The following is a 25,208-nucleotide window of genomic DNA, read 5'->3' as shown; positions in this document are numbered from 1 at the left end:
CTGAAGGTACATGAAAAGAACTATACCACACATGATTTGGAGCTAGGCGCCGTAATTTTTGCATTAAAGATCTGGAGACACTACCTTTATGGTACGAAGTGCACAATCTTTACAGATCACAAGAGCCTCCAGCATATATTCAACCAGAAGGAGTAGAATATGAGGCAAAGGCGATGGGTAGAACTGTTGAATGACTACGACTGCGAGATAAAGTATCATCCAGGGAAGGCGAATGTGGTCGCCGATGCCCTAAGTCGAAAGGAGAGAATTAAGCCCATAAGGGTTAGGGCTTTGGAGATGGTTATTCGAACCGACTTTCCTCTGCGCATTCGTGCCGCGCAGAAGGAAGCTCTCAAAGAAAGAAACCTTGAAGAAGAGTATCTCCGTGGGATGGAGAAGTTATTGGTACCAAACAGGGAAGGAACGTTGTGTTTTGAGAAAAGGATTTGGGTTCCTCTGTTTGGTGGTTTAAGGAAGGTTATTTTCGATGAAGCTCACAAGTCGCGGTACTCTATCCATCCTGGAGCGGATAAGATGTACCAGGATCTTAAAGATTACTATTGGTGGCCTAGGATGAAAGGCGATGTTGCTATTTATGTGAGCCAATGTTTAACATGCGCCAAGGTTAAGGCAGAATACCAGAAGCCTTCGGGACTTCTGCAGCAACCAGAGATTCCCAAGTGGAAATGGGAACAAATCTCTATGGATTTTATTACGAAGTTGCCAAGAACGCCAAGAGGCCATGACACCATTTGGGTAATAGTGGACCGCTTAACGAAGTCAGCACACTTCCTACCTATCCGAGAGAAGGATAATACGAGCAAACTGGCCGAAATTTACATGAGAGAGATTGTTACACGCCATGGAGTACCTCTCTCAATCATCTTCGATAGAGACGGAAGGTTCGTATCGAGGATATGGCAATCCTTCCAGGAAGCTTTTTGCTCAAAGTTGAATCTGAGCACTGCTTTTCACCCGCGACCGACGGCCAAAGTGAGCGGACGATACAGACGCTAGAAGACATGCTGAGAGCATGTGTGATGGATTTGGGCGGTAGCTGGGATAAACATTTGCCTCTGGTTGAGTTTTCATACAACAACAGCTACCACACCAGTATTGGTGCCGCGCCATTCGAAGCTTTATATGGGCGCAAGTGCAGATCACCGCTCTGTTGGTCTGACGCAGGTGATAGACAGTTGGTTGGTCCTGACATGGTTCAGGAAACCACATATAAGATCGCACAGATACGAGATCACATCAGTGCGGCTCGTGACCGGCAGAAAGCCTACGCAGATCGAAGCAGGAAACCTCTAGAGTTTGAGGTTGGTGATATGGTTTTGTTGAAGGTATCACCCTGGAAGGGTGTGGCACGCTTTGGGAAGCGTGGGAAGTTGAATCCAAGGTATATTGGACCGTTCAAGATCTTGGAAAGAATCGGGTTAGTAGCATACAAGTTGGATTTACCTGCTGAACTAAATGGTGTTCACGATACATTCCATGTATCCAATCTGAAGAAGAGTCCAACACAAGTTACCGTTGCCATTCCCACCGACGAAATTCATGTTGACGACACGCTCCATTTCGTTGAAGAACCTGTTGAGGTCACGGATTGGAAAGTAAACAAGACCCGCCGGAGCAGTGTCAAGCTCGTCAAAGTTCGTTGGAATGCTAGACATGGTCCTGAATTCACCTGGGAGCGTGAGGACCGAATGAAAGAGAAATACCCCCACCTATTTCCTGAGAACCCTGCTTCTACAAGCAGAACTTAAAATTTCGGGACGAAATTTTTCTAACGGGGGGAGAATGTGACAACCCTCACTAAACCAGGTATCCGTACGATTTAATTAATTATTAATTACTGCCTGATTACTGTGCTTAACTGAAATTGCTGATGAACTGCTACTTGACCTTATTACTTGAACATATCTGCATCATACTTTACGTACCGTCACTACATTATTTTACATACTGAACCTTAGTGACAAACATGATGCACAAAAGCACAGTAGCATTAGAACGGATAACCTATTGAACATGCTGATAAAGCCAGCATCAGGCGGACACTGCCCCTAAGGCCTGTATGAGCCAGAAATATTTTACTACACCCATAGTGAGTGTAGGGATACAAGGGTTATAGAACTGCGTCTCTAAGAATAAGATATAATGACTGGATGTGCCTAAAACGTACTCTAAGCACAAGCCACAGCACTTTAATTAACATACCAGCTTCTGGCTAACTAATAAAGTGCCAAAACATGAGGAAAATATTCCTGACACTTTGAGAAATAAGTTGTGTCACTAAAAATGTTATTTACGACACTTAAAAGCTTACTTAAGCACTTTAACGGATTACTATCCAACCGAACAACAGGACTTTACCCGGAACATAAAAATATTGACAGTAACAATATTGGTCTTTTTCTGAGCCAGTTAGGGTCCCTGAATACCCTAACACCCGCATTAGAACACATCACACCACTAACCAAGTTAATCACTTAACTACCTTATCTAACCAAACTAAACCCTAACTATCTAGTTGAGATCGAACCAAGACCCCACCCCCCCTTGTAACCGGCCCCATAACTAGGGGGACACACATGTCCTATTGTTGATTATTTAATTAAACATGTCTAGTATCAACTAGACACAAAATCCAAGGGTTAATCACTTTCATTTTGTCTATAAGTAACTTGTCTAAACACATGAGATTATCACAACACACATCACAACCAAACTACTCTCTCTTGCTCTCCCTCAAGCTACGGCCGAACCCCCCTCACCCCCACTCATCCATTTTCGATTTTGTTCTTCACATTCCAATCATCTACAAGCTTCAAGGGTCACGCATAAGGAGTCTTGGAGCTAACGGAAGGCGAAGGACCTCGTTATCTTGCTTTTATCCACCACTTCTTCGCATAGATTCTTCCCTAGCCTCGAGCTAGAGGTATAATGCTTAAAACTCATACTCGAACTAATCTAAGGTGGTTAATAAGATTTGTAACGGTTAAAACTCGGAAACTTGCATTTTGAAGCTTTAAAGTCTACTAAAAACATGAATATTGATGGTTGAAGGCATAATAGTTGTGTAAAAGTTGTAGTACTTGAAAGTTGTGATTATTTAAGCCCGATCTACGTTGTGGTAGCTCGGATCACCATTTAACCCGGTTTGGTTAAGATCATGGATCTTGACATAAGCTTGTTTCGGACGGTACAAGGGTTAAAAGGTGAAACTCTACCACACGAGAAACATGAACTTGTGTAAAGGTATTTTTACTTGTAAAATAGTGTTTAAAACTAGCGGATCTACGTATCTGCAAGTGGTATTTTCAAAGGACCAAGTGTCGAGAAAATCATGTTTTCTAAAAGTCGGATGACACACTAACAAGTATGATTTTTACAAACCACAAGTGTATAAACACTTGTGAAACGAAAAGTTTCAAAGGACCAAGTGTCGAGAAAATCATGTTAGGGCGTGTTCCCGTTAAAACAATGGTACTGTATTTGGTTTTTAAAACTTAATGGATGATTCTTGCATGTTTTTAATTCATATAGCTTTGTTATGATTAAGCTATGGTATTAAGAAGTCACACCAAATTAACCACGCTTCCCCAAAGCCAGGGTGTAACAGCTATCTGTCACACTTGGATCCAAGTGTCACTCTAAAAACCTACTATGAAGAAGCAATGAATATCGCAAGCTTCAAGTGAATGAACGATACCACCACAAGTGTCACATCCTAACGGTCCTTTCAACATCGATCGAATGTTTTGCGATATTCATTGCTTCTTCATCTTCGATCGAGAACATTATTTCTTTGATGTTTCACTTTCGATTGAAAATTCTATGATGTCATTTGAAACAAACTTTCAGATTCACTTTATTACGCTTCCATCTGATTTCAAACACGGTGAATTTGTTTGATCACCGCTATTATTGAATTATCTGAATCACTACGACACCTTGTGGTGTCAGTATAAACTTGTAGCTTGGGCTAATCATGATTGAGCGTTTCATGCAAAACACAGGTGATACTTGTTCGATCACCCCCATTATTGAATTGTTTCATTCATTGCGACACCTTGTGGCGTCAGTATAACTTGCAGCTTGTGCTGATCACGATCGAGCGTTTCGTGCAAACTAGTATATTTAAGGTTGTTGATTCTAAGTTCATCTAGTGGATGTTATTGCGTCTAGAACTCATTTACATGTTATAAACATTCATATGGAATTCGATTGGTCGAAGTTCCTGTTCATTGTTGGATCCTTATTAACTTAGTCGCACTGATCATTACGTCTTGTTTCCTTTGACATCAACTTTTGAAACACAATTCTGAAGAGATAACATATCAATGCGTTTGTTCAGTGCATAGCGTTGGTTTACAGGGAACGTACCAGTGACAACATTGGGATCCTGGCGCGCTTCCCTTGCTTCTATGTTGAAAACCCTTCCGCGGGCTTGGTTCAACTCCGGGCAATTTCTTTTGTAATGCCCAAGATCACCACAATTGAAACATCCGGGCCTCTGCCCGTTTCCACCATCGTTTCCAGCTTGATTGTTTCTCTGATTACGATTCATGGCGCCCGCTTGGTTGGCATGATGGACCCGATTCCCATCACCTCCATTGTTTCCTTGTGGCCGATTCCCAATACCACCACGATTATTCCTGTTCCCAAATCCTCCTTGGCCTCCCCGGCCAGCATTAGCCCAACAAGAATCCTTTGAATGACCAGTCTTTCCACAAGCTTCACATACTTTCAGCCCGCAACGACCAGAGTGATGTCTTTGGCATGAGTTACACTTGGGATGTGTACCCATATATCCCTTACCTTTCCTCCTACTACCAGCTGTATCCTGTGCTGGTGCGTTTTGCTCTCCTTTCTTAACCACCACCCCGGTGCCCTGCTTGAAGTTTGAAAACTTCCGCTTGTTACCTCCTGACGACTCCACATGAGTCTCTTTCTTCTTAGGCTCAACTTCATCAAACTTGTTCAAACGAATTGCCTCCTCTGTGAGAGCCACGCTCAAATCAATGGCTTCAGTGATAGTCGCAGGTTTGGAGGAGGTCACCATACTTATGATTTGAGGAGCTAGTCCCCAAATGAAACGTTCAATTCTCTTGAACTCAGGAGTGACCATGTAGGGTACCACATGCGACAAGTCGTGGAATCTCTGAACATATTCCACTATCTTTGGGCCTTCCATTTTCAAATGCCAGAACTCGGTCTCCAATCTCTGGATTTCAGCGTGGGAACAGTACTTTTTGCGCATGAGTTCCTTCAATTCGGTCCAGGTCAGCGCGTAAGCAGCAGCTTCGCCAAGTGTCTGTACTTGCAAGTTCCACCAGGATAGGGCTCCATCCAAAAATAGCCCAGAGATATAGGTGACTTGCTGATCCGGTGCGCATTTGCTCATGCGAAGAACTGATTCAGTTTTCTCAGCCCAGCGGACAAAGGCGACAGCACCTCCTGTGCCATCAAAGTTTACGGGCTTGCAGTCCAAGAACTGTTTGTAAGTGCACCCTGCACATACATTATAACATATGATAGGCATTAGCATTCTTGCTAAGGAAATCCATTTAGGTCATGGTATGTCTTGGTTACCATGAGGTGGATTGTTGTTGTTGCCAGCGTTGCCAGAGTTGCTTCCACTCATTCCTCCTTGAGAGGCAGCATATTGAGCAATAGCAGCAGCAATGACTTGCTGTAGTTCGGCCTGTGTCGTAGGCATTTGCTGTTGTTGACGTCTTGGCGGCATCTTCTAAAGATGTGTTTACGTCGGTCAGGCCATAGTAAAGCGTACGTATATAGTAATAGTAATAGCACATAACATCTCATGTTATCAATACTTCACAAATACTAATCACACAACATCCCATGTCACAAATATTATACACACAACATCCCATGTCATAAAAATATAAATAAGTAATCAAACGAATCAAATATGATGAGAATACTGCGATTGCCATATATATCGAGACCACAACGTAAGTGTATCAGTACATCATTGTGTCATACAATCATCAATCAACTAGAGGCTACATCACCCCTGTCCAAAAGCTATATCAAGTCAGTGTCAAATACATCAAATACATCAAGTATATGTCAAAAGTCAGAATCATCATGTAGTCTCCAAAATGCTGTGCAATCAAAAGCAATCGCGGTCCTCTCACCAACGTCTACACAAGCAGTACTGATGAGCTCTATACAGATGGCGGTGGAGGAGGGGGAAAGTAAGTGTAAAGCAAGCGACGTAACTGGAGCCAGTCCTCCTCCATAGCTCGCTGAGTACGGATGACAGAAGCAACCTGCTGCTCTAGTGTAAAGAGGCGAGCAGCATAATCTGCGGGTAATGATCGACATGGCTGAAGAGGAGAGTGTGTCTGACCATGGCATGAACAAGGTGGCAGCTGAGCTCTCTCAAGCTCCTGGAGACGCTGCGTGTGTGACTCGTGCTGATAAACGAAGGACATCAAAACGTCCTCTATAGTGTGTCCCACATGAAATGGATGGTAAGGGTCAGTAGGTGGCATGACTGGTGGTGTCGACCAAAGCAAAGGCTCACTGGTGGGGTCAAACGGTGCCACATGAAACGGTGAAGTAGAGGGTGGAACAGATGACATCTGGGGCATGAAGGGGCTAGACATCGGTACGTGCCCAAAAGGATGGGCTGAAGAACCCTCTCCAGGCCTCGCTGGAGGTACAAACTGAGGAACCTGAAAAGAAAAATCAACATGTCGTGTAACAGGGATCTGAGGGGGCAAAGGTGGAACATCCTCATCAGCAGGTATCCAACCGTGCTGTGCATGCTCATCCGGTGGATCCATGTGGTCTGCAAACAGTGCGTGCTCAGGCTCAAGTGGAACGAGATCAAATGGGGGAGCAACAACAGGATCAACTGGTGCAATGTGATCAACAGGATGGTCAATCGGTATATCAGCAACAAAAGGTGGATCAACATGATCGACAGCAATGACCTGATCACCCTCTAACAAAGGAACATCCACAGGAAGATCACCAACAGGTGGGTCAGCTAGAATAGGCTCAACTGGGATGCCAGCATGTACGGGGTCATGCTCGGGCATAGGATCTAGAGCAGCTGTCTGCTCAGGAGCCAAGGCAGGCTCATGGTCATCAAAAGCCATCTCGAAATCGAACTCGGGATCAATAGGATCAACTGGATCAGCGGGATCCTCCATGGGCTGGTCCATCGGGATAAACTCAATATCATGATCCGGGTCGAATCCCGGAGGAAAGATGGGAACAGAATCCTCTATGTCATCATGGTCAAATGCAAAGCTGGGAATAGGTGCGGCAGAGGATGCCTGGTCAGGATCCGAATCGTGTGCAAAGTGCTGTGCGCTCACCTCGTGAAATGGTGCGGATGCCACAGACTCAAAGGAGTCTGGGACCGGTGAATGTGCGGGTGAGTCCTCGGCAGGAGCATCAGCGATCATCAGAAGATCGCCAGCAGGAAGTAGGGCTGCGTCCGGGATCTCATCCTCGATAGGCTCATCCTCAAACAGATCGATATCGCCGTCAGCCTCGGCGTTAAGAAGTAAGTCATATGCTGGATAAACGGCTAAAGGTATAGGAGCCGGAATCACTACTAGAGGTAGGTACTCAGCAGGAGGGCCATCTGCAGGCTCATCAGCACCCTCGGGTAGTGCGAAGGGCTGGAAATCATCCTCGTCCGTGCTGGTAGAATCAGAAGTGTGCACCTCGTGCTCGGAGGACGTGAGGTCATCAGATACGATAGGTCGGGGTCCAGTGGTGTCCGAATCACCAGTACCGGCTGAGTCCATGAGTCTGTAACATAGACACAAGTATGCACAAATAATCAGTCATACAATCAAATAATCACATAAGTCACCAAGTAAGATATCACATAATTCTCCTAGTCCCACTAGCCTCCCAGCCTCCCAGACTGCTCTTCCTAGTCCCACTAGCCAATTCTCCCAGCCTCCCAGACTGACTCCCTAGTCCCACTAGACAACTACCTCGATCCATTGGATCGAGCCTCGGCCTCCCAGACCGAGCCTCAGCCTCCCAGACCTAGCCTAAAAATAATAAATAAAATGCGCTCAACATTTGTTTATAAAAAGGTTTTGGATCTGGACTTAAGTGGTATGCAGTAAAAATGTTTTCGTGAGAGCCCTAGTGATCATAGTCTAGACTCGAGAAGGAATCCTAGTTCGCTATGATCAGAGCTCTGATACCAAGCTGTCACACCCTGGCTTTGCGGAAGCGTGGTTAATTTGGTGTGACTTCTTAATACCATAGCTTAATCATAACAAAGCTATATGAATTAAAAACATGCAAGAATCATCCATTAAGTTTTAAAAACCAAATACAGTACCATTGTTTTAACGGGAACACGCCCTAACAACCATAACCTTGTTCAACAAACCTTACAAGTTAAACATAACATAAACACAGTTTAAGGACTGTGACTTGTCCAGGAAAGAGTCACATTCCCTAAACCCCGGATGACCTTGGAAACTAGTGCAGCGGGAAAACGTGCCATACCGTGCCAAATCTTTAATTCCCTGAAATACATGTAAGTTGAAAAATCAACAATAATGTTGAGCGAGTTCATGTGTAAGTGAGTAAATAAACCTTTGTATTTATCAAAAATCCTGGTATGTAGCAAATAAGGAAAAAGAGATCACCAATGGTTTGCAAGGCCATTGATATGTGTGAAGTGCAAGTAGGAAGACTCAAACCTAGCGGATTTTGCGTTGGGCACAAAGTCACCCCGAGGTCCGTTATGCTGGGCCTGGGGCTGGGCTCGCTACACCCAGATAGATCTACCGCTACTGTCCCTCGGTCCTACAATGAGGATTAATGGCCTCAAGTTGCGCCTACCCATTCACATGATCTAAGTAGTAACCCTCCTTACGCTAACCGTACCATGTATAAAGTACTCGTAAATAGTAACATGTATTTCACCCCCGCAGTTTAAAAAACTGAAAACAGTTAAGAGAAAAGGGGGACATGAACTCACAGTCAGTGCGTCTCTACCAAGTACTCCGAATGTCAGCTGTGCGACGACCTACATGTACTAATTCTATTAGACGGATGGCCGTGCCTTAGCTTTATAGTTTAGGTTTTTGGGAAATAGTTAGACAACTATTTCGTGTTTATATTTTGCACGTACTTGGTAGTTAATCTCCTTCCCAAGGATGGGGGATTTAATACATGTGTGTTCAATTTATAATATTAAGTCTCACTTAATATATTTTCATTTCTAATTCCAAATATAAATATTTTTCTCAAAAATATTATATTTCCATTTCACATAATTTTTCCCAAAAAATAATACGTTGATAAAATATTCGTTCATAATTATTTTCGTATAATGTGTAAGTTACGTTTTAGTAATCGTGTGGTAATAATAATTACCGTTGTAACTTATATGTTTATCGTGAAAGCGTTTGTATTATTTTGGATTCGTCAACGTTTGTAAATATTATTTTTACTCTAAAAATAATATTTGTGTATTTTCACAAAACAATCATAAACAGTTGTTTGAAAAATATATTTACCAAATATATATTTATCACGTTTAGTTTTGTGAAAATCCCACCTCCGAATATTTGTAAATAAAGTCGTGGCGAAATATATTTTGAAAACATTTCAAAAATAATTCTAACACTTGTAAATAATTCTAAGTGTTAGGTTTTTAAGAAAATTTCGCCAGAGTTTCCCCTGTAACTGGAGGTGGCCACACTTTCAAGCGTATCATTTTCTTTTAAAAAATCATTTCAACAACTTCTTGATTCAATCAAACAATTTCTGACACATCAAACTAGTCGACAAGTATGTAAATTGCATAATCGCATGAACTTGTAGTTTTTCCGAAAACTATAGTGTAGATCCCGTTATATTTTGTGGATATTTGTATAAAATAGTTTAATCTCGTAAAAACCTCGTTTTTAGAATAAACCTATCTTTACAACTTCCTGTCATCTTTCACAAAGATTGTTATTTTGTCGAAACTTTTCGTTTCACAAGTGTTTATACACTTGTGGTTTGTAAAAATCAAACTTGTTAGTGTGTCATCCGACTTTTAGAAAACATGATTTTCTCGACACTTGGTCCTTTGAAAATACCACTTGCAGATACGTAGATCCGCTAGTTTTAAACACTATTTTACAAGTAAAAATACCTTTACACAAGTTCATGTTTCTCGTGTGGTAGAGTTTCACCTTTTAACCCTTGTACCGTCCGAAACAAGCTTATGTCAAGATCCATGATCTTAACCAAACCGGGTTAAATGGTGATCCGAGCTACCACAACGTAGATCGGGCTTAAATAATCACAACTTTCAAGTACTACAACTTTTACACAACTATTATGCCTTTAACCATCAATATTCATGTTTTTAGTAGACTTTAAAGCTTCAAAATGCAAGTTTCCGAGTTTTAACCGTTACAAATCTTATTAACCACCTTAGATTAGTTCGAGTATGAGTTTTAAACATTATACCTCTAGCTCGAGGCTAGGGAAGAATCTATGCGAAGAAGTGGTGGATAAAAGCAAGATAACGAGGTCCTTCGCCTTCCGTTAGCTCCAAGACTCCTTATGCGTGACCCTTGAAGCTTGTAGATGATTGGAATGTGAAGAACAAAATCGAAAATGGATGAGTGGGGGTGAGGGGGGTTCGGCCGTAGCTTGAGGGAGAGCAAGAGAGAGTAGTTTGGTTGTGATGTGTGTTGTGATAATCTCATGTGTTTAGACAAGTTACTTATAGACAAAATGAAAGTGATTAACCCTTGGATTTTGTGTCTAGTTGATACTAGACATGTTTAATTAAATAATCAACAATAGGACATGTGTGTCCCCCTAGTTATGGGGCCGGTTACAAGGGGGGGGGGGTCTTGGTTCGATCTCAACTAGATAGTTAGGGTTTAGTTTGGTTAGATAAGGTAGTTAAGTGATTAACTTGGTTAGTGGTGTGATGTGTTCTAATGCGGGTGTTAGGGTATTCAGGGACCCTAACTGGCTCAGAAAAAGACCAATATTGTTACTGTCAATATTTTTATGTTCCGGGTAAAGTCCGGTTGTTCGGTTGGATAGTAATCCGTTAAAGTGCTTAAGTAAGCTTTTAAGTGTCGTAAATAACATTTTTAGTGACACAACTTATTTCTCAAAGTGTCAGGAATATTTTCCTCATGTTTTGGCACTTTATTAGTTAGCCAGAAGCTGGTATGTTAATTAAAGTGCTGTGGCTTGTGCTTAGAGTACGTTTTAGGCACATCCAGTCATTATATCTTATTCTTAGAGACGCAGTTCTATAACCCTTGTATCCCTACACTCACTATGGGTGTAGTAAAATATTTCTGGCTCATACAGGCCTTAGAGGCAGTGTCCGCCTGATGCTGGCTTTATCAGCATGTTCAATAGGTTATCCGTTCTAATGCTACTGTGCTTTTGTGCATCATGTTTGTCACTAAGGTTCAGCATGTAAAATAATGTAGTGACGGTACGTAAAGTATGATGCAGATATGTTCAAGTAATAAGGTCAAGTAGCAGTTCATCAGCAATTTCAGTTAAGCACAGTAATCAGGCAGTAGTTAATAATTAATTAAATCGTACGGATACCTGGTTTAGTGAGGGTTGTCACATTAGAACGTGGTGAATGAGAAGGAACATACCAATCTCTGATACGGACCCTAGAGATTGTAGTCTAGACTCGAGAAGGAATCCTAGTTCGCTGTCACACCCTGGCTTTGCGGAAGCGTGGTTAATTTGGTGTGACTTCTTAATACCATAGCTTAATCATAACAAAGCTATATGAATTTAAAAATATGCAAGATCATCCATTAAGTTTAAAACCGAAAATACCATAACATTGTTTTAACGGGAAACACCCTAACAACCATAATCTTGTTCAACAGACAATACAAACTCAAACATATCATAAACACAGTTTAAGGACTGTGACTTGTCCAGGAAAGAGTCACATTCCCTAAACCCCGGATGACCTTGGAAACTAGTGCAGCGGGAAAACGCGCCATACCGTTCCAGATCTTTTAATTCCCTGAAATACATGTAAGTTGAAAAATCAACAATAATGTTGAGCTAGTTCATGTGTAAGTGAGTAAATAAACCTTTGTATTTATCAAAAATCCTGGTATGTAGCAAATAAGGAAAAAGAGATCACCAATGGTTTGCAAGGCCATTGATATGTGTGAAGTGCAAGTAGGAAGACTCAAACCTAGCGGATTTTGCGTTGGGCACAAAGTCACCCCGAGGTCCGTTATGCTGGGCCTGGGGCTGGGCTCGCTACACCCAGATAGATCTACCGCTACTGTCCCTCGGTCCTACAATGAGGATTAATGGCCTCAAGTTGCGCCTACCCATTCACATGATCTAAGTAGTAACCCTCCTTACGCTAACCATACCATGTATAAAGTACTCGTAAATAGTAACATGTATTTCACCCCCGCAGTTCAGAAAACTGAAAACAGTTAAGAGAAAAGGGGGACATGAACTCACAGTCAGTGCGTCTCTACCAAGTACTCCGAATGTCAGCTGTGCGACGACCTACATGTACTAATTCTATTAGACGGATGGCCGTGCCTTAGCTTTATAGTTTAGGTTTTTGGGAAATAGTAGACAACTATTTCTTGTTTATATGTTGCATGTACTTGGTAGTTAATCTCCTTCCCAAGGATGGGGGATTTAATACATGTGCGTTCAATTTATAATATTAAGTCCCACTTATATATTTTCACTTCTAATTCCAAATATAAATATTTTTCTCAAAAATATTATATTTCCATTTCACATAATTTTTCCCAAAAAATAATACGTTGATAAAATATTCGTTCATAATCATTTTCGTATAATGCGTAAGTTACGTTTTAGTAATCGTGTGGTAATAATAATTACCGTTGTAACTTATATGTTTATCGTGAAAGCGTTTGTATTATTTTGGATTCGTCAACGTTCGTAAATATTATTTTTACTCTAAAAATAATATTTGTGTATTTTTCTCAAAATAATCATAAACAGTGTTGTGAAAAATATATTTACCAAATATATATTTATCACGTTTAGTTTTGTGAAAATCCCACCTCCGAATATTTGTAAATAAAGTCATGGCGAAATATATTTTGAAAACATTTCAAAAATAATTCTAACACTTGTAAATAATTCTAAGTGTTATGTTTTTAGAAAAATTTCGCCAGAGTTTCCTCTGTAACTGGAGGTGGCCACGCTTTCAAGCGTATCATTTTCTTTTACAAAAATCATTTCAACAACTTCTTGATTCAATCAAACAATTTATAACACATCACACCACTAACCGAGTTAACCCCTAATCTAACCTAGTTAACCAAACTAAACCCTAACTAAACTTGTTGGAATCGAACCAAGACCCCCCCTTGTAACCGGCCCCATAACTAGGGGGACACACATGTCCTATTGTTGATTATTTAATTAAACATGTCTAGTATCAACTAGACACAAAATCCAAGGGTTAATCACTTTCATTTTGTCTATAAGTAACTTGTCTAAACACATGAGATTATCACAACACACATCACAACCAAACTACTCTCTCTTGCTCTCCCTCAAGCTACGGCCGAACCCCCCTCCCCTTCTACATCCATTTTCGAGTTCCATCCTCTCATTCCAAGGTTATACAAGCTTCAAGGGTCACGCATAAGGAGTCTTGGAGCTAACGGAAGGCGAAGGACCTCGTTATCTTGCTTTTATCCACCACTTCTTCGCATAGATTCTTCCCTAGCCTCGAGCTAGAGGTATAATGCTTAAAACTCATACTCGAACTAATCTAAGGTGGTTAATAAGATTTGTAACGGTTAAAACTCGGAAACTTGCATTTTGAAGCTTTAAAGTCTACTAAAAACATGAATATTGATGGTTAAAGGCATAATAGTTGTGTAAAAGTTGTAGTACTTGAAAGTTGTGATTATTTAAGCCCGATCTACGTTGTGGTAGCTCGGATCACCATTTAACCCGGTTTGGTTAAGATCATGGATCTTGACATAAGCTTGTTTCGGACGGTACAAGGGTTAAAAGGTGAAACTCTACCACACGAGAAACATGAACTTGTGTAAAGGTATTTTTACTTGTAAAATAGTGTTTAAAACTAGCGGATCTATGTATCTGCAAGTGGTATTTTCAAAGGACCAAGTGTCGAGAAAATCATGTTTTCTAAAAGTCTGATGACACACTAACAAGTATGATTTTTTCAAACCACAAGTGTATAAACACTTGTGAAACGAAAAGTTTCGACAAAATAACAATCTTTGTGAAAGATGACGGGAAGTTGTAAAGATAGATTTCAAGCTACATGTAATGACAGCTATCTGTCACCTTGGGGTGTGACAGCTATCTGTTTGGGACTGGATCCAAGTGTCACTCTAAAAATAATATTTGTGTATTTTCACTAGAGTTTCGGACTTTTGATTCGTTTTCTCAATACTATTTTAGCACATCCTTTGAGTCTGTGGCATCCTCATATACCTTGCAAACTGAGTTCATGTCCCCCTTGTCAGTGGGGGCCATCTTATGTTTCTGAAAATCAACGCTAGCTAATTACGCCAGTTCTACTCGAGAAGGAATCCTACTATTTTACATCTTTACACGAATATTTTATGCTCATGGAGTTTGGGTCGCGAAATGGAGTTTGGGTCGCGAAATTGGGTCTCGTAGAAATTACGGGCCGCTTACACATAAGATGGGCTTGTGGGCCCTAGGCCCAAGCCCAAAACACACAAGCCTAAACCTACAACTAATGTATTAGATCTGATCAAGATCTCTACAAGATATGAAAATCTTGCAAGATCCATACAAAATCTTATAAAATCCCTATAGATCCTACAAAACCTCTTTAAGATCTCCTAAATCTCTTTCTCTACAAGATTTCCTCAAAAATCTTGCTTGTAAATCTGTCCAAAATATTTACATACAAGATTTCCTCAAAAATCTTGCTTGTAAATCTGTCCAAAATATTCACAAGATATCTCTACAAGAGATCTTGTCATCTAAAGTGAAACATAACTCTATAAATAAGGGTGTTGTACCTAATTTTATTTCATTCTTAACAATTAAAACACACCAAGCCTTCCATCTTTTTCTATCTCTACACATACAAGAGAAAACACAGAGAAGCAATTGAGGGCCTGGTCCCTTTTTACACCCCCACACTCTCGATACAACAACAGACAAACAAGACACTTTTGAATGTTTTGAAAACCCTCAACTCACAAAAACTTCTACACACATAAAGAATAGGCAGTCAACACCTCAAAACCCTGCCCTCTTCTCCCTCTCGTTCTCTAACCGGCGGCCGGAGTAAATCCGACCGGTGCCGGCTGTGTTCTGGCTAACCACCACACACACCTCCATCACTCCCTCATTCCCTCTCCCACCTCCTTTTCTCTGGCGATAAACCGACCACCACCACCTTCGGGTGGTGGCGCGTGGCGGCAACGAGCAGAAAGAAAGAGAGAGACGGCGGAGGAGCCGTTTTCCGGTGGGTTGCAGACAACGGCGATGGTGATATGTTCTCTCCGACAACTTTAATGGTAACCCCTCTCAATTTTCCTTCATCTTGTTTCTTTTTTTAAGATCTGTTGATAAAGCTGATGATGATATTGTCACTAATGTTGACGATGGTGATTGTCGGCCGGTGCCGGCGACTTGACGACGGAGGTGGTGGGTTCGGATGATAATGGTTCGAGCGATGGCAGGGACTTTCGGCAGCGGTCCGGTGACATTTAGAATCGGGTGGTGGTCTCGTTGTCGGCTCAGACACGGTGGAGCGTCGGCTCAGATTTTGTGCTCATTTTCTCGAGTTTGGTTCGAGTCAAGATTGGTATCAGAGCTATAGGTTACAGCGAATTAGGTTTCTGTTGTGATACCTGGGCTCTAACCTCACCTTTCCCCCTGGGGACTTAGATCATTGAGACATTGAACACATACAGAACGCCTAGTACTCGAATATGGTCTCCAACCGTTGCCGAAAAACAAACAGTCAGAATATTATTTTTAAACATACGCTATTATGGTATTTCATGCACGGTGCATAAAACAATTACATACAGTACACAACACTCTGAGAGTATAGGAAACATGCATTTAAGACCTTCGGAAAAGGAGATTCAGTCTGAGAGGCTGGGAGGATAGTCTAGTGGGACTAGAAGATTCAGTCTGAGAGGCTGGGAGGATAGTCTAGTGGGACTAGGAGATTCAGTCTGAGAGAGTGGAAGGATAGTCTAGTGGGACTAGGAGATTCAGTCTGAGAGGATGGAAGGATAGTCTAGTGGGACTAGGAGATTCAGTCTGAGAGGCTGGGAGGATAGTCTAGTGGGACTAGAAAGTTCAGTCTGAGAGGCTGGGAGGATAGACTAGTGGGACTAGGGGAATTACTTGATTGCTTATTGGTGACTAACATGCTTATTTGATTATATGATCGATTATTTGTGCATGGTCATCACGTAGGAACCGCGAATATTAACTCGGGTACACACTATTATCCATATTGTCTATGACATTTTAACGTCCCGAGCAGGCAGCCTACGCATAACAAAACGCTAGCGCACGAGAATACATGGAACTCAATTTTTACAACGAATGTCGGGGTACATCACCTTCTACGTGGCACACGACGCTAGTGCACAGGTATACGTGAAACTTAAGCTTACATCAACGGAGGTTGAAGTACGTCACATACGACTATCGAGGCGAGGCCTTTGAAAAGACGCGATGGCGCAATTCAACGACGACGCTAGACTCCTGTCAACAGGAGAACTAACGGCCAGGAAACGGCAACTTGTCACGCGATTCCGCAACGACACGAATCACTCCAAGGGAAAGACGTATGTCTCCACATCCCCCTATTTCGGTTAACGATGAATACGATATGTTCGACATTCCATGGTAATGCCACCTAACAATTGGTCGTCACACGAAACCCCAGGTAAAGTCCTCAAATTTCTTTTGTTGAAATTTCGACTTTCACACTTACTGGGTAGATTTTCGTATCTCTACTCCTCTTAATGGTCATTGTGTCACGATCATTTCTTTCAGTAAAGCAAACACTAATTGCTTCATTTCTTGGAAAATTTATATGTTACACATGTATCGTTTGTTAGGCATGTGGTTTCATTTCAAATAAGCGTTTCATTAAAGTTCAAATATTGGCTTCGCTAAAATTAATTATCGATTTGTGATTCGAATGACCCGCGTTATTGTAAATGTTGGCTCTTTTGTTATCGAGTCAACACATTTCCTTGAAATTTCTTGACTTTTCGAGTTACATACATGGTTTTGCGACCATGCCAAAAGTTTTATTGTTGATACATGTACTTATTGCCGGCTTGCGCCGAAACCAATTTCGATTGTTTGAACTTCTTCATTACACACATTTTATTCAAGATACCATATGATGTATAGAAGACATCATATTCAAATTCGTTTTAACAAGTGTTTCGTTTGTTCCGAGTCGAAATAAACTTGTTTGACATCCGACTCCACTAAATTGTTTGTTGATCTCAACACCTTGTGGTGGTATCGTTCATTCACTTGAAGCTTGCGCTAAGCTCGTTTAGGCATCTCAGGCACGGATTTAAATATTTATTTATTGATTACTTTAAATCCGCTTTGATTTATCATAACTAAAACAGTCTTAACACAATCATGTGATAAGACAAGGGTACACAAAATTCATTTCATATTCCGGTGTACCTCCTAACGGTCCTTTCAACATCGATCGAATGTTTTGCGATATTCATTGCTTCTTCATCTTCGATCGAGAACATTATTTCTTTGATGTTTCACTTTCGATTGAAAATTCTATGATGTCATTTGAAACAAACTTTCAGATTCACTTTATTACGCTTCCATCTGATTTCAAACACGGTGAATTTGTTTGATCACCGCTATTATTGAATTATCTGAATCACTACGACACCTTGTGGTGTCAGTATAAACTTGTAGCTTGGGCTAATCATGATTGAGCGTTTCATGCAAAACACAGGTGATACTTGTTCGATCACCCCCATTATTGAATTGTTTCATTCATTGCGACACCTTGTGGCGTCAGTATAACTTGCAGCTTGTGCTGATCACGATCGAGCGTTTCGTGCAAACTAGTATATTTAAGGTTGTTGATTCTAAGTTCATCTAGTGGATGTTATTGCGTCTAGAACTCATTTACATGTTATAAACATTCATATGGAATTCGATTGGTCGAAGTTCCTGTTCATTGTTGGATCCTTATTAACTTAGTCGCACTGATGACTGTATCATTACGTCTTGTTTCCTTTGACATCAACTTTTGAAACACAATTCTGAAGAGATAACATAGTCTAAATTTCGAGGACGAAATTTCTGTAACAGGGGGAGAATGTGACAACCGGTGATTTACGGATCTTAATTACGTGATTAACATATAATCAACGCGTCAATAAATTGTGTTTTCAACACGAATAAACTTAAGTAGGCCTTAGAAGTGCTAAGGAACGCCTGACCACCCTTACAGTATACGCATGACGGTCCACAGAGAACCTGCTAAACGATAAACGATAACGATCTGAAACCGTACGAAATACTGACGACACCGACATATACGAACATTTTGGGCTTATGAAGTTGGGTTGCAATATCAGGTCTCGCAAGAATTACGGGCCGCTTACACATAAAATGGCTTGTGGGCCCTGGGCCCAAGCCCAAAACCCACAAGCCTAAACCCGTGCATAATACACAAGATCTACAAAATCTTATCAAATATTCTAAATCTTACAAAATCTTTATTAGATATTCAAAATCTTTATAAATCTCTCCAAAAGATTTTGATTTAAAGGGTAAGACATATGACCTGAATGTAACAAAAATGCACAAAAGAAACCATAACCCTCCAACTTCTATATAAAGGACCACTATTTTCATTTGTCTGCATACACACACAAACCCAAATCAAACACAGAGAATAGTGGCTTCTCTTCTCCTTCAATTTTCTAACACCTGCTAAACACCCCCTACTTCTCGGTCATCTTCACAAAACAACACACATACATACTGTCAATCTCTCTCCCCTCTCTCGAATACACATTCAGGCAACAAGTAGACACCTCCACTCCCTCTATTTCAAGTTCAGCAAACACAGGAGCCGACAAGCAACGGCGGCCGGCGAGCTTCTCCGGCGTCCCAATTCCCGGCGACACCCCCCCCCCTCCGATTTCTGATCGACGACAGCCACCACCAGATGGTGGTGGCATATGGCGGCGACGGTACGGAAAGAGAGAGAGAGACTGAGAGAGAAGAGACAGAAAGGGGCGATGAGGGAGAGAGAGAGAAGCACCGAGAGAGAGAAAGAGACTGAAAGAGAGCGGTCCGATTGATTATCCGGCGGTCCGATGGTCGGCGTGATTTTTCGACGGGTTTCAAACTCCGGTCAGGTTCGAGGGTTCAGATTCACTCCGGTCGGTTCTGTTATCCGGAGGTCGAATCAATTACCCGAAGGTCTTCGTATTTGTCCGACAAATTCTCCGGTAACCCCTCTCCGATTTCTTTCTTTTTTTTTGGTTTTATTTCTTGTTAATCTAATGTCCGAAGATGATGGTGATGTTATCCGGTTGGTTTCACGTTTGGCTCGGACTTTAACTTCAGGTTTGAAGACGGTTCAGCTTCGAGTCCCTCGGTTTCGGGTTTCCGATTCAGTTTCGGTTTCGGTTGACTCGGTCAACCGAGTCAACTCAGACGACTCGGGTCAGGCGGTTCGGGTCGGATGATTCGAAGCAGCTTATGAAGCGGATAGGGTCGACTCAGTCAAACTGAGTCAACCCAGTCAACTCAGCAAGTCAACTCGGTCAACCCGGTTGACTCGTCAACAACTCGACGCAAGGATTGGTAAAGGTTTTACGGCGCGATTTATTTCGTTATTTTTATAATTTATGTCACGTGAAAACGAGCTCGAACCTACAGGACGATGAGTTATTCGTAATATTAACTTGGTTTTAGTTATTACTTCGTTTATATAAATTGGCTATGCGTAAAGATTATTGAATCATTGGTTGAATCTTGGTAAAAACAACGACAACTTGGTTGTCGGGGGCGTCCAAAAACAGAGGAAACTCTGCCCGTTTTTTTTCGAGAAAATCCGTAAATAGAAACGCGTTTTATTATAAAACAAACATCGGATTCAAATGATATTTTGGAAAGACGAATACAAGCATAAAGTACTTTCGATAACACTTTACAACTTACAAAAAAAGACGAGTCGGAAATTTATTTACAACAAATAAATATAATTATTATATTTATTATAAACTTCGGGATTTCGACAACTCCTCTATAAAGTCAATATAATTATTTATATTGTTTCAAACGCCGAACGCACATTCGTTTATAAAAATAAATATAGTTTATATTTATTTCAAATACCAAACGACACGACAATTGTTTTGCTAAAATAAATATAGTTTATATATTTATTTGAAGTAATAAACGACACAAATTCTTTTATAAAATAGATATAGTTTATCTATTTATTTCGAACTTCAAACAAACTCGATAATACTTTCGCAAAATAAATATAACTTTTTATATTTATTACAAACGCCGAAACGGCGTATACGTATATTATGGCAAATATACACAAGACGTGATGTATATATTATTTTCATACGAAGCGCGATACGAGTTTGTTATATGATATTTTCATAGAAATATTCTTTTTATACACGTACGACTACTCGAGACGTCTAGCGCGATGATAACGATATATTTATATATTTTTATATAAATATTTATTTATTTATTTTAAGTCTCTCGGAAACTAAGTCTTTTTCAAGACTTATTAAATTGCTGCTAACATTAAACGAGACTTAACACGTATAACTTAATCTTTTCCATTAAGTTAACAACATACCGTTAAATCGTTCGATTAACGATTCGGTAGAGCTCGGTAACACGTAGTTACCGTTTTTGCTTAGAAACTTATTAGATATTCCATGTTAGGAATATTGTAGAATGCACGCTAGCAAGCCACGTCTTGGAAACGACATCATCGAAGTCGTAATTAGCTAGCTTTGCACAGGAATATTCAGGCGAGTTCATAACCCCCACTTTTTACTGTTTTACATTCTTTTTGTAAATGTTTTCGGGGTGGAAAGACATGCACGATTTTCAGAAACATACAAAGTTTTGAACAAACGTAAAACTCGTATTTCTAAATCATATCACGAATGGATTTCGAGGAACTCAAATGATTTACGAAAGATTTATACTAAACCTACCGGTTTTTACAAAACAAGTGCTTATTTTCGAAATATGAATGATTTTTCATAACTAAGGAGTCAGCCTTAGTGGCTGGGGAAGTTCAGTCAGGGTGGCTGGGGAAGTTCAGTCAGGGTGGCTGGGAAGGTTCAGTCAGGGTGGCTGGGAAGGTTCAGCCAGGGTGGCTGGGGAGGTTCAGTCAGGGTGGCTGGGGAGGTTCAGCCAGGGTGGCTGGGGTGGAATATATGTTACAGTAATTACGAATATTTTTTACATGGTATGGTTAGCGTAAGGAGGTTTGCTACTTAGATCATGTGAGTGGGTAGGCGGGAACTGGAGGCCATTAATCCTCATTGTAGGACCGAGGGACGTAAGCGGTAGATCTATCTGGGTGTAGCGAGCCCAACCCCAGGCCCAGCAGAACGGACCTTGGGGTGACTTTGTGTCCAACGCAAAATCCGCTAGGTTTGAGTCTTCCTACTTGCACTTCACACATATCAATGGCCTTGCAAACCATTGGTGATCTCTTTTTCCTTATTTGCTACATACCAGGGATTTTATACTTACGAAAAATACTTGTTCATACAAATTAAATACCATGTTTTATACAAAATTCAAAGCATAAGATTATGCGGGTAAGAAGTCAAAGTCAGGGTGGGCAGTGACGGTTATACGAACATTACAAATACAAGACTTTATAAATACATGGTTTTTATGAACATACTGTGTTACAAACACAACGTTTCCATATAAGTTGACAAGAAAATGACTTTTGATTCGTTTTCTCAATACTATTTCGAAAACCGGTTATTCCAAAGATTTAATTCAATCTTTCACAACTCAAAAGATTTATTTCAAATCTTTTACAAACAAACTATGAACTCGCTCAACTTTATGTTGACTTTTTTCGCATGTTCTTTCTCAGGTTACTTTTCTAAGACAAGGCACGGTTGGAATAGGAGAACCATGTGGAGACGAGTACTTAGTGGGCGTTCATTTTCTAAAAAAACTTAGCTTATTTGCTTCCCCTGTGCAATGAAGATACCAGTCCGGTCACGCCAGCGGAAGCTTTGTTCTATTTTTGAGAAATAGAAGATCCAGTCCAGTCATAACGGTCGATATCGCCGTGCGAAATGGAAAAAAGGGGGACATGAACTCACAGCTTGGGCGTCTCTACCAAGTACTCGGAATGTCAGCTGTGCGACGACCTACATGTACTAATTCTATTAGACGGATGGTCGTGCCTTAGCTTTATAGTTTAGGTTTTTGGGAAATAGTTAGACAACTATTTCGTGTTTATATTTTGCATGTACTTGGTAGTTAATCTCCTTCCCAAGGATGGGGGATTTAATACATGTGTGTTCAATTTATAATATTAAGTCTCACTTAATATATTTTCATTTCTAATTCCAAATTTTTCTCAAAAATATTATATTTCCATTTCACATAATTTTTCCCAAAAAATAATACGTTGATGAAATATTCGTTCATAATCATTTTCGTATAATGTGTAAGTTACGTTTTAGTAATCGTGTGGTAATAATAATTACCGTTGTAACTTATATGTTTATCGTGAAAGCGTTTGTATTATTTTGGATTCGTCAACGTTTGTAAATATTATTTTTACTCTAAAAATAATATTTGTGTATTTTCACAAAACAATCATAAACAGTGTTGTGAAAAATATATTTACCAAATATATATTTATCACGTTTAGTTTTGTGAAAATCCCACCTCCGAATATTTGTAAATAAAGTCGTGGCGAAATATATTTTGAAAACATTTCAAAAATAATTCTAACACTTGTAAATAATTCTAAGTGTTAGGTTTTTAGGAAAATTTCGCCAGAGTTTCCCCTGTAACTGGAGGTGGCCACGCTTTCAAGCGTATCATTTTCTTTTACAAAAATCATTTCAACAACTTCTTGATTCAATCAAACAATTTCTGACACATCAAACTAGTCGACAAGTATGTAAATTGCATAATCGCATGAACTTGTAGTTTTTCCGAAAACTATAGTGTAGATCCCGTTATATTTTGTGGATCTTTGTATAAAATAGTTTAATCTCGTAAAATAGTAGTTTTTACGAGTGACAATAGTAACTTTGACAACAGATAGCTGGGGATTGAGAACAAGTGTCACTATAGGACCGAGGGACGTAAGCGGTAGATCTATCTGTTGTAGGATTGAGAACAAGTGTCACTATAGGATTGACAATAGTAGGATTGAGAACAAGTGTCACTATAGTAGCTTTCATGTCCCAACACTCAAACAGCACTCAAAGTCACCCCAAGGTCCGTTCTGCTGGGCCTGGGGTTGGGCTCGCTACACCCAGATAGATCTACCGCTTACGTCCCTCGGTCCTACAATGAGGATTAATGGCCTCAAGTTGCGCCTACCCATTCACATGATCTAAGTAGTAACCCTCCTTACGCTAACCATACCATGTATAAAGTACTCGTAAATAGTAACATGTATTTCACCCCCGCAGTTTAGAAAACTGAAAACAGCTAAGAGAAAAGGGGGACATGAACTCACCTGAGTGTTCCTTGTGCAAAGCTAGCTAATTACGACTTTGATGATGTCGTTTCCAAGACGTGGCTTGCTAGCGTGCATTCTACAATATCCCTAACACGGAATATCTAATAAGTTTCTAATTAATGCGGTAACAAATCTACGTGTTACCGAGCTCTATCGAATCATTAGTCGAACGATTTGACGGTACGTTGTTAACTTAATGAAAACGATTAAGTTAAACTTTATTGCCCCGAGAAGTTTTACGTGTATATAAAGAAATGTTCGTATGAAAGTAATATATAATACACTTGTATTATGTATATGTTTGCCGAAGTATACGTATATGCCATTTCGGCGTTTGAAATAAATATAAAAAGTTATATTTATTTTATAGAAGTATCATCGAGTCGTTCAATGTTGAAATAAATAGATACTCTATTTTTGTAAAACGAATTCATGTTGTTTAACATTTGAAATATATGTATAAACTATATTCGTTTTATAAATCGAATCCGTGTTGTACGATATCTGAAATAAATATAAAAACTATATTTATTTTATAAGACGAAATCGTGTCGCGTGATATTTGAAATAAATAAATATATATACTATATTTATTTATAAAAGGATTCGAGTTCGTTTGAAATAAATATAATAAATACTATATATTTTTTTGTCGAAATAATTTCCGTATCATTGTTCTCGTAAGTTGTAAGTTGTTGTCGAAAGTTATACTCTTGTTTTTACTTTTGTAAAAAGCGTTTGTAGTTGATCGCTATTTTTTGATATTAAAATGCGAATCGTTGTTATATAATAAAACGCGATTTGTTTTTACGGATTTTCTCGAAAAATGGGCAGAGTTTCCTCTGTTTTTGGACACCCCCGACAACCACGTGTCGATATATTTTGTCAAACTCAACAATATTCTCAATATCAATATGTATAATTTTCGTAAAACCGACAAAATGTAAATTAAGCACTAGTTTGTATCGGTTCGAGCTCGTTCACGAAATAAATAAGATTATAAGAATAATGAAATGTATTGCGTCGTAAAACCTTTACCATCTTCTCGTGTCGAAAGCCGAGCTGACCGAGTCAACTCACTGAGTTGACTGAGTTTGACCGAGTTTGACCGGGTCAACTGAACCGCTTCCTAATCTGACCCGAACCGACCAAACCGAGTGGACTTGTCTTGTCCCGAATCGACTCGCAGACTGAGTTAACCGAACCGCCTGCCCGAGCCGCCTGACCGAACCGAATCTGTCCCGAACATCTCTGTTGACTGAGTTGACTCGGTTGACCGAGTCAAACCGAGTTGAGCTAAACACTCAACCGAACTCCAAATCTGTTGACTTGTTGACCGACCGAACCTGACCCAAAGCCATCTATGACCCGGAACCCCAAAATGTCCCGAAATGTGAACCGAACATCATCA

The 25,208-nt window shown here is 40.2% G+C and overlaps 1 long non-coding RNA gene across 1 annotated transcript; it reads left to right on the top strand.

Annotated features, from left to right (window-relative positions):
- Nucleotides 1–18,901: 18,901 nt before the first annotated feature.
- LOC110886562 lies at nucleotides 18,902–20,012 on the top strand. The gene is made up of 2 exons (XR_002562888.2): nucleotides 18,902–19,529; nucleotides 19,648–20,012. It is a non-coding gene; the product is annotated as an uncharacterized LOC110886562 (long non-coding RNA).
- Nucleotides 20,013–25,208: the final 5,196 nt, after the last annotated feature.

The sequence above is a fragment of the Helianthus annuus genome, chromosome 10, assembly GCF_002127325.2.
Source record: "Helianthus annuus cultivar XRQ/B chromosome 10, HanXRQr2.0-SUNRISE, whole genome shotgun sequence".
Classification (NCBI taxonomy): Eukaryota; Viridiplantae; Streptophyta; class Magnoliopsida; order Asterales; family Asteraceae; genus Helianthus; species Helianthus annuus.
Note: the sequence above shows the minus strand (reverse complement) of the source record. Positions and strands in the feature narration are given on the sequence as shown.